The 17232-nt window shown below is 37.4% G+C and overlaps 1 pseudogene; it reads left to right on the forward strand.

The window, feature by feature from the left end:
• The first annotated feature begins 445 nt into the window (after positions 1-445).
• Positions 446-565, forward strand: LOC129883901 (5S ribosomal RNA; annotated as a pseudogene).
• Positions 566-17232: the final 16667 nt, after the last annotated feature.

The raw sequence follows: 17232 nt of genomic DNA on the forward strand, positions 1-17232 counted from the left end.
ACCTCAAGAAATAAGTTAATTGTTGAATTAATAGCAATAAAAACTAGGAGGTTGGTATTGATATGGTAAACCGAAGTTGGAAAAGACTTGTGACCCTAGGAAAATAATGTAGAGAAGATCGGTAGTTTTGGATAGAATGATATATTGAGGCACTGGCGGAATTGATATACAGGAATAAGACTAACTAAGAAGGGTAAGTAACCCATAGTAAGGATCATGAAAAAGGTTAAGAAGTGTTATACTATGGGATAGAATACAAATAGGATGTGATGTGAATATAATGAGGATCGTTATGAAAATAAGTAAAGCTTAGTGAGAAAGTGGCTGAAGATAGGATGTGGTCCGTGAAATGTGGATATAAGGGTAACTTGGGAGGTGCAGCTTGGCCTACCGGATCAGCCGCTGGGTCATCGTCTTCTTTGGTAGCTATGCACCCCACGGGGCAGGATACAATCATACCAGCACTAACGCACCGGATCCCATTAGAACTCCAAAGTTAAGCGTGCTTGGGCGAGAGTGGTACTAGGATGGGTACCTTCTGGGAAGCCCTATGCGGCTGTGACATGAGATGATATGGATGTATGTATACGTTGGCCTTGCATGGAATTGTGGTATAAATAAGTATTGTGGATATGTGATTCCACCGTAAAAGATGATAAGATCCTTTGGGATAGGGGATGTAGCTTTGAAAAAAAATTGATGCAACCTACGAATGGAGGTATGCCAAGAGTAAAACCAGGTGATTACTTGATAAAAGAAGTCGGTAGTAGCCATGTAACTGCCATACTCGAATACATTAAGAGAAGGTATAAGATAGTTTGAAGCAAAACCTTTAAGGTACAATCAGTACTAAGGACAAAAGCTATAGTGGAGCCTTAACATTAGATGAAGGAAATAAGGAACTATATAGGTTTACGTGCAGACTAGTATAGCGATGCTAAGGCATCTTCTAAGCTACTTTAAGCTCCTACACATATTCGTGTAAAGGGTGCAATATGATGTGTGGTAAGAGAACTGGAAAAAAGAAATCAAAAAGAAATATCACATGTTCCCTATGCCTACAGGTAATCCTAACCTTTGGAACTCTGATATTAATTACTCGATGAAAGTATATGTTATGGCAACGGGATAGAGGACCTCTCCATATAATTGGTATAAGGTCCGGAGGAAGGTTTTGGTTTACATTCGAGGACGAATGTTCTAAAGGGGGGAAGGATATAATACCCCGTACTTTTATGCTTCAGAACGTCTTCTTAAGCTTCTTGAAAGTTGTCCCGTGACCCATATTATCTATAACATGATTAAATAACTCTAAGGAAAGGAGGACGTGACGCCCCTTAAGAGTGAAGGTTGGAAATAGGTCTATAAGGATTTAAAACGAATTGGAGGCCAAAATAACAAGTCGTACGACTCGACTTACTTACGTAAGCTACCAAATAGGATGACTTACATAACTAAGCTACTGGAGTACATGTTGAGCTTACGTAGCAAGGATTAAATAGGCTCCTAAAGTAAGACGAGATTATGAACCCACGGGAGAGGCGGAAGGAGGCGTAGCACCTTCTCGGAAGCAAGAAGGTGATGCACCTACTTTGACTAAGTAGGTGATGCACCTACTTGGAGCAAGTAGGTGACACACCTACTTGAGGTGGATCCCACATCGCCATGTGGCAGCATGTGATTGGTTGGATGAGGTGATGTGGCTGCCTAAGGGTGTGACATGTGTCACCCTTAGGGGCGGCCACGTGTCACTCTCCAAAAAGGCATATATATATGTATGGATGACTAGGAACTTCATTTTTCATCCTTTGCTACACTTAAAAATTGAGAGAAAAGTTAAGAGGGAGAAGAGAAGGGCTACGGCAGCACCTAGAAGGAGGTAAGTGTCCAATTATTTTCCATCAATTAATTATCTACGGTGTTCCTTAACTATGTGGAGGTGTATATATGTATACTACAATTCCTAGGAACCATATTTTCAGTTCTACACTTGGAAAACTAAGAGAAGCTTAAAGAGAAAACGCTAGGGAACATACCCGTTTTTGAATTAAACTACTGTTAGTAATACAAGTATAACTCCTTGTTTAAGGATTCGTTTCAAGTGATTCATGATGTTTTGGAAAGATATTTCATATGGATATAACTTTCATTTAGAATCTAAAACCCAGATTTTCTTTTCTTTGCTTGAAAAAGGGTGGTGAAGCGTGGGGGAGCTACTGCCCAAATTTCATTTTAGAAATTCTACAAGGACTGCTGTTGGTATTTTGGGCATATCGTTTTGTAAGAAATTGCTGTAGGGTTAATTCAAAATTGTATGAGACCCTAAGACACATGTCTATAACTTTCATTGAGGACACAAATCCTTTTTCCCTCAATTATCCCTTCGAAACTAACCGACAATACAAGATAGTACGCTGTCCAGAATTCGCGTTTTGATAATTTTGGCGAGTTTGACGAGTTTAGGGTAAGGTAAGGTTTCTCATATTAATTTGGAGTTTATGGTATTGTTAAGAAGTGCATTATATGTGGTTTAAGTAGCTGGAAATGTGAAAACATCATAGAGATTCTTGACGTTCGAAATAAACTAAATTGGAATCGCTATAGTTGAATTGTCTTCGAAGTAAAGCATTGTGCTTGTGGTGTACTGATGCAGGTGTGTGGGGGTTTAATGCAGGGCCTAATTGGGTTCTAAAAGGGGTGTGGGTGTTGCTTTTAACAGCCACACGACCCCTCGTTTCGTATAAATAAAGGCTTTGCGAAATAAAGACTAGAAACCCTATTTTGGTGTCGCAATTTTCAGCAAGTTGTTTGGAGCTTGTGTTGCGTGATGTCGCCATGTTTTATATGTATATGCTGCAGGGTGTTGTTTTTGGTTGGATGTAGTGATTAGGGATGTAATTGGAAATTCGGATAGGGCACTTTATAGGGGAGGTGCTGCCCAATTTTCGTTAACGCCTTAACTAATTAAAGAACTAGTTGAGGAGACGAACAAGGAAATAGGTTCCATGAATACTAAGGTGCAACCTAAGATGCTGGAAAGTTAAGAGTGGTTGATATTTGTATTACTTTCATATTGAATAGGTTCAAAGGACGACGAAGCGAACAGGATAAAGAGTAACTCATAAGAGGTATGTAAAGCTTTATTTTGGCATGTTTTTGGCATAAGTATATAAACCTATTCCTTCTTTTGGCATGTTTTGGTATAAATATGTAAAGCCTATCTATTCTTTCTTTTGGGCATGTGTTAGATCTAAGTGACAAGTGATATGTGTATGAAGCTTTGGGTAACTCTATTCATGAGCTTTGAACATGGTTCATGATTCATAATTCGTGTTCATAGTTGAATGTTAAGACTCTTAAAGTAGTTAAGCTTCCATTCCTCAAGTATTCGATATACTGAGAAGTAGTGTATGTAAAGTTATTCTTCCTCTCCTTTAGCACGACTTAGATGTAAGCATTGTGAATATGAAGTTTGAAGTTATTCCACTCTTAAAACTCTGAGGCTGAGTTAAGACTCTTGTTCAGTTCCTACTGATTAGAACTCCTGTAACAAGTTGAGTCATTATTTTTCAAGTCTGCCATGTGATAGGAAGTGGTGCATGTAAAGCTTGTCTTTTCCTGCTTCGAGAAAGACTAGACTAAAGGTTCTATAGGACATAGATTTGGATATAGCCCCATTTATAGATTCTGAATGTAACTCATGACTTGTACCCACTTTTGAATGATAAAGGCCTGGAAGTTGTTGAACTACGACCCTTGAGCCTCCTATAGGTTGAATAGTGTTGGGATGTGTAAGCTCCTATACCTAAGGGCTCTGGAACATGTTTTATGGCTATACCTGAGGGATGTTTAACATGTTGCCAAGTCTTACAGGCACGTATATGCATTATTATATATATGGATCGGGCCAAACGTACCTCGACACATTTTGCTATGGAAGGATCGGGCCGTATGTTCCACGGCATTATTATGCATTATACGGATCGGGCCGTCGTACCTCAGCATTATTATGCATTATACGGATCGGGCCGTCGTACCTCGGCATTATTATGCATTATACAGATCGGGCCATCATACCTCTACATTATTATGTATTATACAGATCGGGCCAGCGTACTTTGGCATTATCATGCGATATATGGATCGGGCCGTTGTTCCTTGGCATGTGCTTGCTATATATATGGATTGGGCTGTACGTTCCACAGTGCTAACAATGTGCATATGCCTATCATGATAGATGATGTGTTTGTAACACCGAGTCCCCGAGTAGGCCGAATACGGTACGTGATAATGGTATACATGACTTTATTTTATGAGACACAGGTACAATACCCTATTAAATGCTATACTTGGTTTCTTGCATCCCTGTTTCAGTTGTTGTCTCAGTTATGTATGCTTTATACTCAGTACATGTATCGTACTAACCCTTCTTTCTCTGGGGGCTGCGTTTCATACCCGCAGGTACAGATGTTAATTATGGAGATCCGTTAGCTTAGGCTTTCCGCTCAGCTATGTTGGAAGTGCTCCACTATTTCGGAGCCTAGATTTTGGGTACTAGTCCTGCGATGTATATATTTGTTTATGCAAGGGTATGGCGGCGGCCCTGTCCCGCTATATGTTGTCGTTCCTATTCTTAGAGGCCTGTAGACATATGTGTGTGGATTATTTAGGAGTTTATTTTGGTTATGCCTATGCGATATGTTGTAAAAGCTATTATATTATGGAAGCCTTGTCGGCTGGCTTTTCCTTTCATTATATGATGCAAATGAAAGAGGCTACACGTGTATGAATATTTTATCACCAACTGGGTTCATGTGTTTGGTTCCTATATCTAGAAAGCTATATGAACATGAAAAAGTTTTGACCTATTGAGGTTTTTGTGAGCAGTATCATGTTATACGTAGTCCAATTTGACTATAGTCGACAGATAGGTACACGGGGGTCCAGGTCGGACCCCAGTCGTGGCCTACGAGGTTGGGTCATGACATGAGAACCCACCTTTGTACCAGACCCTCATAAAGTCTTTCATACCTCTTTGAGTTTCTCTCCATAAATTTTCTCGGTAAAAGTCATAAGCTGAGATATACCCATTTTCTTGATAAGAATAGGGGTACGACATTCCTTTGCAATCAAGTTGGATACCCCCAATATAAATTGGCTCATTCGGGTACGTGGATCAGTAACCAATGAAGGAGCCTATTTGGATAGCTTGGTGAACTTAAGGGCATAATCCCTCATCCCATATTGCCTTGCCTAAGTTTGATGAACTCCAACTCCTTTGCCTTCCTTAGATTAAGAGGGAAGAAGCGGTCAAGAAAAGCAAGCTTGAAGGCTTCCCACTTAATGGGACCTTCATTCACTCTTTATAACTTCCATTGAATATACCAAACTTAAGAAATACTCTTAGTTGGTACGCCGCCAACTCTTCTTTCTCTTCCAAAGTCACCCCAATAATACTCACTATCTTATAGACCTCATCAATGAACTCTTAAGGATCCTCATCAACTTTCAAACCATGGAACTCAGGAGAGTTCATCCTTACAAAGTCCCTCACTCTAGAAATTGGAGTAGGAGCATTAGGAGGAACCAGAACCCCTTGGTTGGCCACAACTTGGGCTTGCATGGTAATTGCTGTCCAAAACTCTGTATTAGTCACTTGGTCAGGTAGGAGACCATTGTATTGAAGGGCCGGAGGAACTTTGTCTTTATCAACATCAATCCCTCTTTGCATAAGTGCTCTTCTTAGAGGCATTTCTCAAAATTATAAAGGATAATCATTAGGGAAAGGAAATCTTAGGTTATACTCTATTGCACGACATAGATCATGAAATAAGTGAGGATTTTCCTTAAATGCCTTATAGTCTCCAATTCATAAATGTGGCGTACTTCACACCCATGAATAAAACTCTTCTTGACGCGGTATATTGGACTCCCTAGGATATCTTAAAGCTTGTGCTCTGATACCAAGTTTATCATGACCCGACCTAGGTCCTAGTTGTAACATGGCGATCAAAACCTCGAATGGCTCCAACCAAGCTTCTTGACATATCATAATCATGCATAAGGTAAAGTAAATGCGAAAATAATATAGGAAGAGTTTAAAGCATTAATCATAAAAGAGATGCAAACTTGACTACATAGACTCTACAACATATGTCCAATAATGCCTTTACTACATAAGACAGGCATGGGCTAAGTCATGTCCCTAGCTCACTCTTCATACGAATATAACAATCTTTAGAAAGGAAACAAATCATCACTAGTCCTTGATAGATGAGGACTTACCGAATCAAGGCCGATATGGAAGCTCAACTAGCCACATGTGGGTGGAATATACTCCTCAACCCATACATTAGGAGATATTATAGGAAATAATATGTGTTAGTACATTTAAATGTATTAAGTATGTAGGAATGCCATGCAATATAAATCATAGGATGCAATAATTAATTTATGTACATGATAAAGAGGATAAGTAAAGTCATGAGAAAACCATAATGATTAAAGTATTTAAGAGACATGGTTAAAGTCATAAAATATCATAAAGAGAATATACATATGTGGGATAGAACTATAACTGCCAAGAAGACCATGCGACATATAGCATGAAATCTTGATATCTCCCCATACAATAGTAGAAAGAGAAATCTATTGCTAAGGTAGACTCTACCCTGCTAGGCGGGTCATGTATATACGTTATATATGGATCCATAATCTAAGACAAAGGAAATCCTATGGTGGCATGTACTATGAGATAAGAGACTTTATATAAGGACCCCGTAGGTCGATCCCCTACCTCAAGTCATCATTTAATGTTAAGTCAAATCCCACAAAATACATAATATAGTAATCATACACACCATATATCATAAAATTATTCATAGGTTTAACATTCATAGAGTTGCTCATTTTTATGTCATACTTGCAATGTGAGTATAAGACTTTCAACATCACAATATTAAACTTGCATAATTCATGTCATTAGGTTCCTATGTCACCAATTAAGAATCCTAAGTAACCTTTCTTCATAACTTGCATGAAATTCATAACTTGAATATAATTGTAATCCATGATCATAATTCATACTTGAATTTAGATTAAACTCATATACATAGTTAATTTGGATAAACACTATGAGAATACTTTTAAATTATTGAACTTCATAATCATACTTCATGTAAATCATCATTGAAAATAGCTTCATACATGGGCATTCATAATTCAACTTGAAATAATGCAATTCTAGTAGAAATATACTTATAATGATTGTTGATAACAAATAAAAGCATACTTGAAATAGCCCAATGCAACTCATCAAACTAGGGTTTACAAACCCAACTAAAATTAATGAGATTTTGAATAAAAACCTTGGGACTTCCATGGGTGAAAGGAACCCATGGATCAATCTCTAAATACTTTGGATAAAAATTAAACTTGAAATTAAGAAAGGAGACTTGTTCTTGAAGAAACCCTAGCAAAAACTTGAGAAATATGAAGATCTCTTGAGGAACCTTGGGAGAGAAGTCTTAAAGTGATTTTAGAATTTATGAGGGAAAATAATAGACTTAGGAGTATTTAGAACAATTACATAATGAATTTAGTTCCAAAAACATCTACATATATAAATCAAAGAACAGGTAATGATCGAACTACCCTTCATTTAACTAAAAACATGGACTACATGAAGGAACCATCAAGGTCCATGATCCTTACCATGGCCCTTGATGCTTGACTTGAACTTGAATCTTGGGGTTTGCAGGGAGGAGTTTTAGGGCTTCCTTCATAGAGACCTTCACGGTCTGTGAAGGTCATCATAGTCCGTGAAACATGAGCGTGGTACAGGACCTATAGGAGCGACCACCATAGAACCCACTATGGTCTGTAAAGGGCAACACGGCCTGGGGTAGTGAGGCATGGTCCCTGCCTTAGGAATATTTTTTGAGGTCTTAGGAGAGGGATCACCACATATGGCATCAAGGCACGTGGAGCTCACCATAGCCCATGGTCCCTTGTCTTGTTCCATTCCTTACATGACTGATTTTCAAAACCACCACCACAAAATCTCACCACGAACCGTGATGCTGACTACGGCCCCTAATGGCCTTCGTGGTCATCAGTTGGTGCCAATAATAGCATTTTTCTTGGATTTCATATTTTGTTCCTCATTTTGTGACTTTTCAACTTCTGGATTCTTACATCACTGCCTGAGGGGCCTATAAGGAATGTGAGGGAAACTATATAGTGCCTGGGTACCATTGGTGTAAAAGGGAGAACTACGAGGAGCCAACCCTAGTACGAGAAGACTGGAGTCCTTGCTTTAGGGATCATTCCGGCATCCAAACCAGGTCTTAGGCATAACATATAATATCTCTGTCATAGTATTGGAAAGTGAGTAGAGAAGATGGTGTAGAAAAGGGCAATATTGTACCGAATAGTCAAGTAAAGGTTGAGTGCATCTCAAATGCAATGATCTAACAAAGGGTGATGTCATAACCCGAACTAGGGCCATGCCGTGACACGATTATTAGGATGTGAAGAACCCCAACCAAGATATCTTAACATACATCGCATACATAAGGTAAAGAAATATGATAATATAATCGGAAGTAACAACTCAAGGGAATGGGACTAAGAGATAGAGTCAATCAACCAATGTCCAAATGGACTACATCATAATATCGTCTAAACATGCCTTTAGTTTAATATTTGATGGGGGATTAAGATAATCTCCTAGATCACCCAAATCAAGTGAAGAAAAGACAAGTGAACAATGAGAATGAAAGTCGTGTCCTTGATATACTGAAGACTCACCAACTCCTTGAAATCTAACGCAAACTCTAGCCACAAAGAGGATGAATGTGAGTGTCGTCTGTCCCTATATTATGATACACTATAGGCAAAATATGTGATAGTATATAGAAGGTGCGAAGTATGTGAGATATGCATGAACAAGTAAAATGGGAAATGAGCAATATGACAATATTCAAGTTAGCCCAACCAAAGGACTAATCCAACTACAAATAAAAGAGTAAAGTTGGTCCTTTCAAACCTTAATCTTAAGAAATTCCTAATGCACGCCCAACATAATGAGAATAGAAGACCCCATAAGTCAGAAAGTTGGAACCAAACAGAAAAGTCTCAAAATTCTGAACCAGTCCCTCTACGGCTCATAGGGCTTTCTATGGCTCATAGAGGAGGGTCATAGAGTGACCCTTCAAGAAAAATTTGAAGTTTCCCTAAGGCCAAAATAACATCTTGATAGGATGGCTCATAGAAGCAATGACGATTCATAAGAACCATATGTCCTAAAACTTCAGACACTAGTATATTTGCAGGTTTTTAGACCTGCAGGACGAGCCTTAAGAACGGACCATTTCTGAGATAACGGGTCATAAACATTGGTCGTTCACAAACTTTAGAGACTATATTCTTAGGTCATTTTCTCATACCTGTAGGATGAGTCATTTAAATGACTCGTCAACACTTAAGAAGGCCTATAGGAACTCATTCGTAGACTTAAAATCCAAGATTTAATGAAGGTCAATGATGTCTTTTTCTAAATTTATTTCAATGAACCTAGAAACTTTTATTACCAAGTTCAAAGTCTATAAATATTCAATTCTTCAAATTTCCTTCCTATTCAATTCATTCCTCCAAAATTTTTAAGGCAAAAGGTCTACAATTCTCTCAAGGTTTCTCTCTAATTTCAAGCTAGGATTTTCAGATTTCTTCAAGGTTTCTTTTCAATTCTAAGTGATTTCAAGAAAGGTATGTGGGGATTGATTCATGGGACCTTTTCACCCATGAAGTCCCAAAGATTTCTTTAGTTTTTATTCAATTTACAGTTAATTATGAACCCTAGTTTTGATGAATTGCATTAGGCTGATTTGATTTCAAATTTAAATCTTATCAATGATCTTTATATGCATGTTCTTATATAAATTACATGATTTTAAGTTGAATTATAGATACTCATGCGTAAAGCTATATTTTCAAGTTATGATTATGAAGTAAAGATAATTTTATGAGTTAATCATGATTTAAATAATTTATAAAGATAGTTTTCAATAAGCTACAGTTGAGATTATGATTTTAAAGTTAAAGACTGAGATAATGATCAGAGTTAAGATCATTAGATATTTTGAAATGGTGATAAGGACAATTCTCACCAAAGTTATGGATTCTTATGACTCACTCAATAGATGATCTATTTCTAATATATTTTAAAGATGGATTGATAGGCAGTTACTATCTTTCCCTACTATGTTATAATCATGTTTATGAGTTTCCATTGAGATATTAACTAAGCACCGAGAGGAATTCTAGGTGGGGTTCGATCCGGTAATGCAATTAATTACCCAAGGGAATTCTAATAACAACCTAAAGTCCCAAACTACGTTGCCCACGTAGGTTGCCTTTATGGACTAGCTAGTGGGTTCAATATAGCATGGTTGAGTTGAGTAGAGTTATTTTTGGAGTATGCCCTGGTAAGGTAGCCTTCCTGTTTCAATGCAAGAGTTATCAAATTCCATGTAATAGCTCGCATGATCTTAGTTATCGATTAAACGTCTTATCCCACACAAGTTTAAGTTCAAGTTAAGCTATGAGGTGTCAAGTTATGAGTTGAAAGTTGAAGTTTTATGATATCCATTGACCAAGAGTTTCTTATGTTTTAATTACTTTTAGGCAATAATCATGTTCACTAGGATTGGTCATGCATCTTATGGGATATTGATATGTTCTTTTACTTGTTCATTCATACCTCACATACTTAGTATATTCAAACATACTAATGCATATTTTGCCTACATTGTCTTATAATGTAGGGATGGATGACACTCACAACTACCCCACTCGTGGCTAGAGTTTTATCTAGATTTTCAAGGAGTTGATGAGTTCTTATTCTACCAAGGATAATACTTATACTCATATTACTATTGTTGAGTCATTTCTCTTATTGTTAGGGTGAGCTAGGAGCTTGTCCTAATACCCCATCAAAAATTAGACTAGAGGCATGTTTAGATGATATTCATTGGTGTATTCCGGATTGGACGTTGATAGAGTTGATATCCCTTAGTTCTATTCCCTATTTAATGATTACTTCCTCTATTCTTTATATTATTCTTTACCTTATGCGTGTGATGCTAAGATGACTTATGGTTGGGGTCCCTCACATTACGATCATCATGTTATGAATAGGTCCAAGGTCAGGTCATGACAAACTTTGTATCAAAGCATAAGGTTTAGAAGATTCCTAGGGAGTCCAACATGCCATGTTAAGTAGAATTTTATTCGTTAGTGTGAAGCGCACTACATCCATGAATAGGAGGCAAAACAACTTAGGAAAAATCTCACTTCTTTTATGATCTATATTGTTCGGTAGAGTGGTTAAGTCTTTTCCCTCTAATGCTTGTTCTTTGAAATTTTCAGAATATGCCTCCACCAAGATACCTCACTTAAAGGAACACGGTTGAAGAGGAGAAACAAGATCTGAATGACCCTATGAATGATCAAGTTTCTAATGTCGAGTTCTGAGCAGATTTTCAAGTACTTGCTCAAACCATTATGGTCCAAGTAAATTATGAGGCGGCTGCTTCCGTGAATCTGAATGTTAGTACGGTGGCAACAAGAGTTCGTGACTTCATGAGGATAAATCCATTGGAGTTTTGGGGTTCTAAAGTTGATGAGGATTCCCAAGAGTTTATCGATAGCATCTATAATATTATTAATATCATGGGAATTAGCCTGGTTGAAAAGGAGGAGTTGGCTATATATCAATTGAGGGGTGTTTCTCAAATTTAGTTTGATCAATGGAAAAGTGAGAGGCCTAGAGAGGTAGAGCCCGTGACTTGGGATGAGTTTAAAGGGATGTTTCTTAATCGCTTTTTCCTAATAGAGTTGAGAGAGGCCAAGGTGCAAGAGTTCATCAACCTTAAGCAAGGTGGTATGAGTGTGAGGGAGTATGCCCTTAATTTTGCTCAATTGTCAAAATATGTTTCATTCATGGTTGTCGACTCAAGAGCTCGTATGAGCAAGTTCATATGGGGTATGTCAGACATGGTTACAACGGAATGCAAAATGGCGATATTGATTTGGGAGATGGATATATCTAGACTCATGACCTATGCGGAGAAAGTGGAATGTGAGAATCTAAAGGTAAAGAATAGGGAGTCTAAGAGGCCAAGGACCGGTGATAGTAAATTCTCTCATGCTAAGTACAGAAATGGTGGTTGTCCTTGTTTTTGCCAAAATTACTCCGGCCAAGGGTCTTATAATGCTACTACTCCAAGGTTTGAAAAACATAGGGTGACCAACCATAAACCTCAAGGAGGTGCTATTATACGCTAAGTTACTAATGCATGCAATAAGTGTGGTAGAAACACAAGGATGAATGTCTAGCCGAGTCGACTGTGTGCTACTGGTATGGTAAGTTAGGTCATCATGATAGGTAATGCAAGGTCAAAGATGCTCGTACTCAAGGTCAATTTTCTCAACATAGCCAAGTGCAACCAAAGGTTAGTCAATACAACAATAGGTTTTATGATCTTCATGGTAGGCAAGAGGTGGAGAAGACTCCCGATGTTATCATCGTTATGTTACGGGTCTTTTACTATGATTTTTATGCTTTGCTAGATCCGGGTGTAAATTTATCTTTTGTTTTCCCTTATGTGGCCATGAGATTTGATGTTAGTCTTGAGATATTATCAAAGCCTTTTTTATTTATACTCTCGTAGGTGAGTCAGTTATGGCTTAAAGAGTCAATAAAAATTTTCCTATTATGGTCTTCCACAAAGTTACCCTATGTGACCTAGTTAAGCTTGAGATGAACGATTTTGATGTTATCCTTGGTATGAATTGGCTATATACATGTTATGCTTCTATTGATTGTAAAATCAGATTGGTTAAGTTCCAACTCCCGAATGAGCAGGTCCTAGAATGGAAGGGTAGTAACTTTGTGTTTAAAGGTCAATTTTTAAAGCTTAGAAAATGATTTCAAAGGGTTGTATATACTATCTTGTGAGGTTTTGGGATAAGAATTCTGAAACCCGTATCCTGGAGTCGATGCCTATTGTGAATGAGTTTCCAGATGTGTTTCCCGATGATTTACCCGATGTCCCTCCAAAAGGGAGATTAATTTTGGTATCGACTTTCTTCTAGATACTCAACCTATTTCTATTCCTCTTTACCGGATGGCTGCGGCGGAGTTAAAGGAGTTGAAGAATTAATTGAACGATTGTCTCACTACCACTCCTATCTTGACCTTGCTGGAAGGGTCCGATGGTTTTGTGGTGTATTGTGATGTCTCAAGGGTTGGCTTGGTTGTGTATTGATGCAACATAGTAAGGTCATAGCCTATGCTTCTAGGCAACTTAAGGTGCATGAATAAAACTATCCAACTCATAATCTTGAACTAGCGATGGTTGTGTTTGCCTTGAATATTTGGAGACACTATCTTTATGGTGTCCATATAGATGTGTTCACCGATAATAAGAGCTTACAATATGTGTTTAAACAAAAAGACTTGAACCTTTGGCAAAGGAGATGGCTTGAATTATTGAAGGATTATGATATGAGTGTGTTGTATCATCCGGATAAGGAAAATATAGTTGTCGATGAACTAATTTGATTTTCCATGAATAGTGTGGCACATGTTGATGAAGATAAGAAAGAATTAATTAAAGATGTTCATAGGTTGGCACGTTTAGGTGTACGTTTGGTTGATTCTAATGATGGAGGTGTTCTTGTTCATAATGGTTCAGAATTGTCTCTTGTAGCGAATGTCAAGGCCAAGCAAGACCAAGATCCAATATTGATTGAGTTAAAGAAGTCAGTTGCCAAAAAAGCCATAGAGGCTTTCTCCTAAGGAGGAGATGGTGTGCTATGTTACCACGGTCATTTGTGTGTAACTAACATTGATGGGTTGAGAGGGTCGATACTAAATGAAGCCCATAGTCCCAATACTCGATTCATCCTGGTTCCACCAAGATATATCATAAATTGAGAGAAGTGTATTGGTGGATTGGCATGAAAAAAGACATAGCGGAGTTTGTAGTTACGTGTCCAAATTGCCAATAAGTTAAAGTTGAGCATCAAAGACCAGGAGGCCTAGCCCAAGATATTGGAATTCCTACTTGGAAATGGGAAGATGTAAATATGGATTTTGTAACGGGTTTACCTTGTACTAATAAGAAACATAATTCCATTTGGGTTCTTGTAGATTGGATGACCAAGTCGACTCATTATCTATCGGTTAAGACAACTTATGGTGCCGAAGATTATGCTAAGTTGTATGTTCGTGAGTTAGTACGACTTTATGGTGTAACCTTATCCATTATATCGGATCGAGGTACATAATTCACTTCACATATTTGGAGGTCGTTTGAAAAGGGTATCGGTACAAAGGTCAATTTAAGTACCGTTTTTCATCCTCAAATCGATGGTCAAGCCAAAAGAACTATCCAAACTTTAGAATATATGTTAAGGTGATGTGTTATTAATTTCAAAGGAAGTTGGGATTAACACTTGAAATTGATTGAGTTTGCATATAATAATAGTTATCAATCTAGCATCCAAATGGCTCATTTCCAAGCATTGTATGGGAGGAGATATAGATCCCCGATGGGATGGTTTGAAGTTGGTGAGATGGCCTTGATTGGTCCAGATTTGGTGAGGGATGCTATAGAGAAGGTAAGATTCATAAGACAGAGGTTAAAGATGGCTCAAAATTGTCAAAAGTCCTATTCCGATGTTAGGAAAAGAGAGCTCAAATTTGAGGTGGATGATTGGCTCTATTTGAAGGTTTTACCCATGAAGGGTGTAATGCATTTTGGTAAGAAAGGGAAATTGAACCCTAGATATGTTGGATCTTATAAGATATTGAGACGTGTTGGCAAAGTGGCTTATATTTGCCACTGAGTTGGCTATGGTTCACCTGGTATTTCATTTGTCTATGTTAAGAAAGTTCGTGGGTGATCCAAACTCCATTATGCCATTGAAAGATTTAACTGATGATGAAAATTTGACTTATGAAGAAGTTCCGGTAGAAATCTTAAGTCGACAAGCTAAGAAGTTGAAGAACAAAGAAGTTGTGTCCGTCAAGGTATTATAGAGGAGTCAACAAGTAGAAAGTGCTACTTGGAAGGTGGAGGCGGATATGATAAAATGAAACCCGTACCTTTTTTCCTCTATTTAAGCCTAAAGTAGTAAGTTGTTCTTATTCAAGCTAGTTGAACTCTTACGTATTCATTTCCTCCTATGTCATTCATATGCATATATTTTCATGAAAAAAAAGTTTATTTTCAAAGTTATGATTTTATGCTAATTTGAAAATTTCATATTCCATGCATTGTAAGATGTCATCATGTTCATGTTGGGTGGCTAGTCCTCCTTTCAAGTCCTTCCTATGATAATTTAATCTCATTCGAGGAAGAATGTTTCCACGAGGGAGATATTGTAAGAGCTCGTAAGTCAGAAGGTTGGAACCAAGGAGAAAAGTCTCAAAATTCTAAACCCGTCCATTTTCACGAGCCCCTCTATAGCTCGTAGGGATTTCTATGGCTCGTAGAAGAGAGTCATACAGTGAACCTTCGAGCAAAAGTTAAAGTTTCCCTAAGGAAAAAATGACGACTTGACAGGATGGATCATAGAAGAAATAACGGGTCATTAGAACCACCCATCCCTAACCTTCAGAGACTAGTATATTTGCATATTTTCAAACCTGCTGGACGAACCTTATGAACGGACCATTTTTGAGACAATGGGTCGTAAACATTGGTCTTTCACAAACATCAAAGACAATGTTCTCAAGCCTTTTTCTTATACCTGTAGGAAGAGCTGTTTAGATGACTCATCAACACTTAGACAGCCCATAGGAACCCATTCGTAGACTTAAAATTCGAGATTTAATGGAGGGCAATTGTGTCTTTTCCCAAGTTTGTTTCAATGAACCTAAAAACTTTTATGGCCAAATTCAAAGTCTATAAATATTCAATTCTTCAAATTCCCTTCCTATTCAATTCATTCCTCCAAAATTTCTAAGGCAAGAGATCCCAAATTCTCTATAGGTTTCCCCAAATTCAAGCTAGGATTTCTAGATTTCTTCAGGGTTTATTCTCCATTCTAAGTGATTCCAAGCAAGGTATGTGGGGATTGACTCATGGGCCCTTTTCACCCATGAAGTCCCAAATATTTCTCAAGTTTTAATTCAATTTACAATTGATTATGAACCCTAATTTTGATGAATTGCATTGGGCTGATTTGATTTCCCTTTAAATGTTATCATTGATCTTTATATGCATGTTTTTATATGAATTGCATGATTTCAAGTTGAATTATAGATGCCCATGCATAAAGCTATATTTTCAAGTTATGATTATGAAGTAAAGATGATTTTATGAGTTAATCATGAATTAAATGATTTATAAAGATAGTTTTCTATGAGTTACAATTGAGATTATGATTTTAAAGTTAAAGATTGAGATGATGATCAGAGTTAATATCATTAATGTTTTGATATGGTGATAAGGACAATTCTCTCTAAAGTTATGGATTCTTATGAATTCCTCAATAGATGATTTATTCCTAATATGTTTTAAAGATGGATTGATAAGTAGTTACTATCTTTTCCTACTATGTTATGATCATGTTTATGAGTTTTTGTTGGGATATTGACTAAGCACCGAGAGAACTTCTAGGTGGGGTTAGGTGCGGTAATGCAATTAGTTACCCAATGGAATCCTAGTAGCAACCTAAAGTCCCAAACTACATTGTCCACGTAGGTTGCCTTCATGGCCTAGCTAGTGGATCCACATATAGCGTAGTTGAGCTGAGTTATTTTTGGAGTGTGCCCTGGCAAGGTAGACTCCCCTATTTTAATGCAGTAGTCATCAGTCTGTTTCGATGCAAGACTTATCGTATTTCATGTAATAGCTCCCATGGTCTTAGTTTTTGGTTAAATGTCTTATCCCACACAAGTTCAAGTTTAAGTTAAGTTATGAGGAGTCAAGTTATGAGTTTAAATTTGAAGTTTTATGATATGCATTGACCAAGATTTTTCATATGTTTTAAATTGCTTTTAAGCTATACTCATGTTCACTATGATTAGTCATGCATCTTATGGGATATTAATGTGTTCTCTTACTTTTTCATGCATACCTCACATACTTAGTACATTCAAGCATACTAATGCATATTTTTCCTATATTGTCTCATAATGTAGGGACGGACGACACT

The sequence above is a fragment of the Solanum dulcamara genome, chromosome 3 (genome assembly GCF_947179165.1).
Source record: "Solanum dulcamara chromosome 3, daSolDulc1.2, whole genome shotgun sequence".
Lineage (NCBI taxonomy): Eukaryota > Viridiplantae > Streptophyta > Magnoliopsida > Solanales > Solanaceae > Solanum > Solanum dulcamara.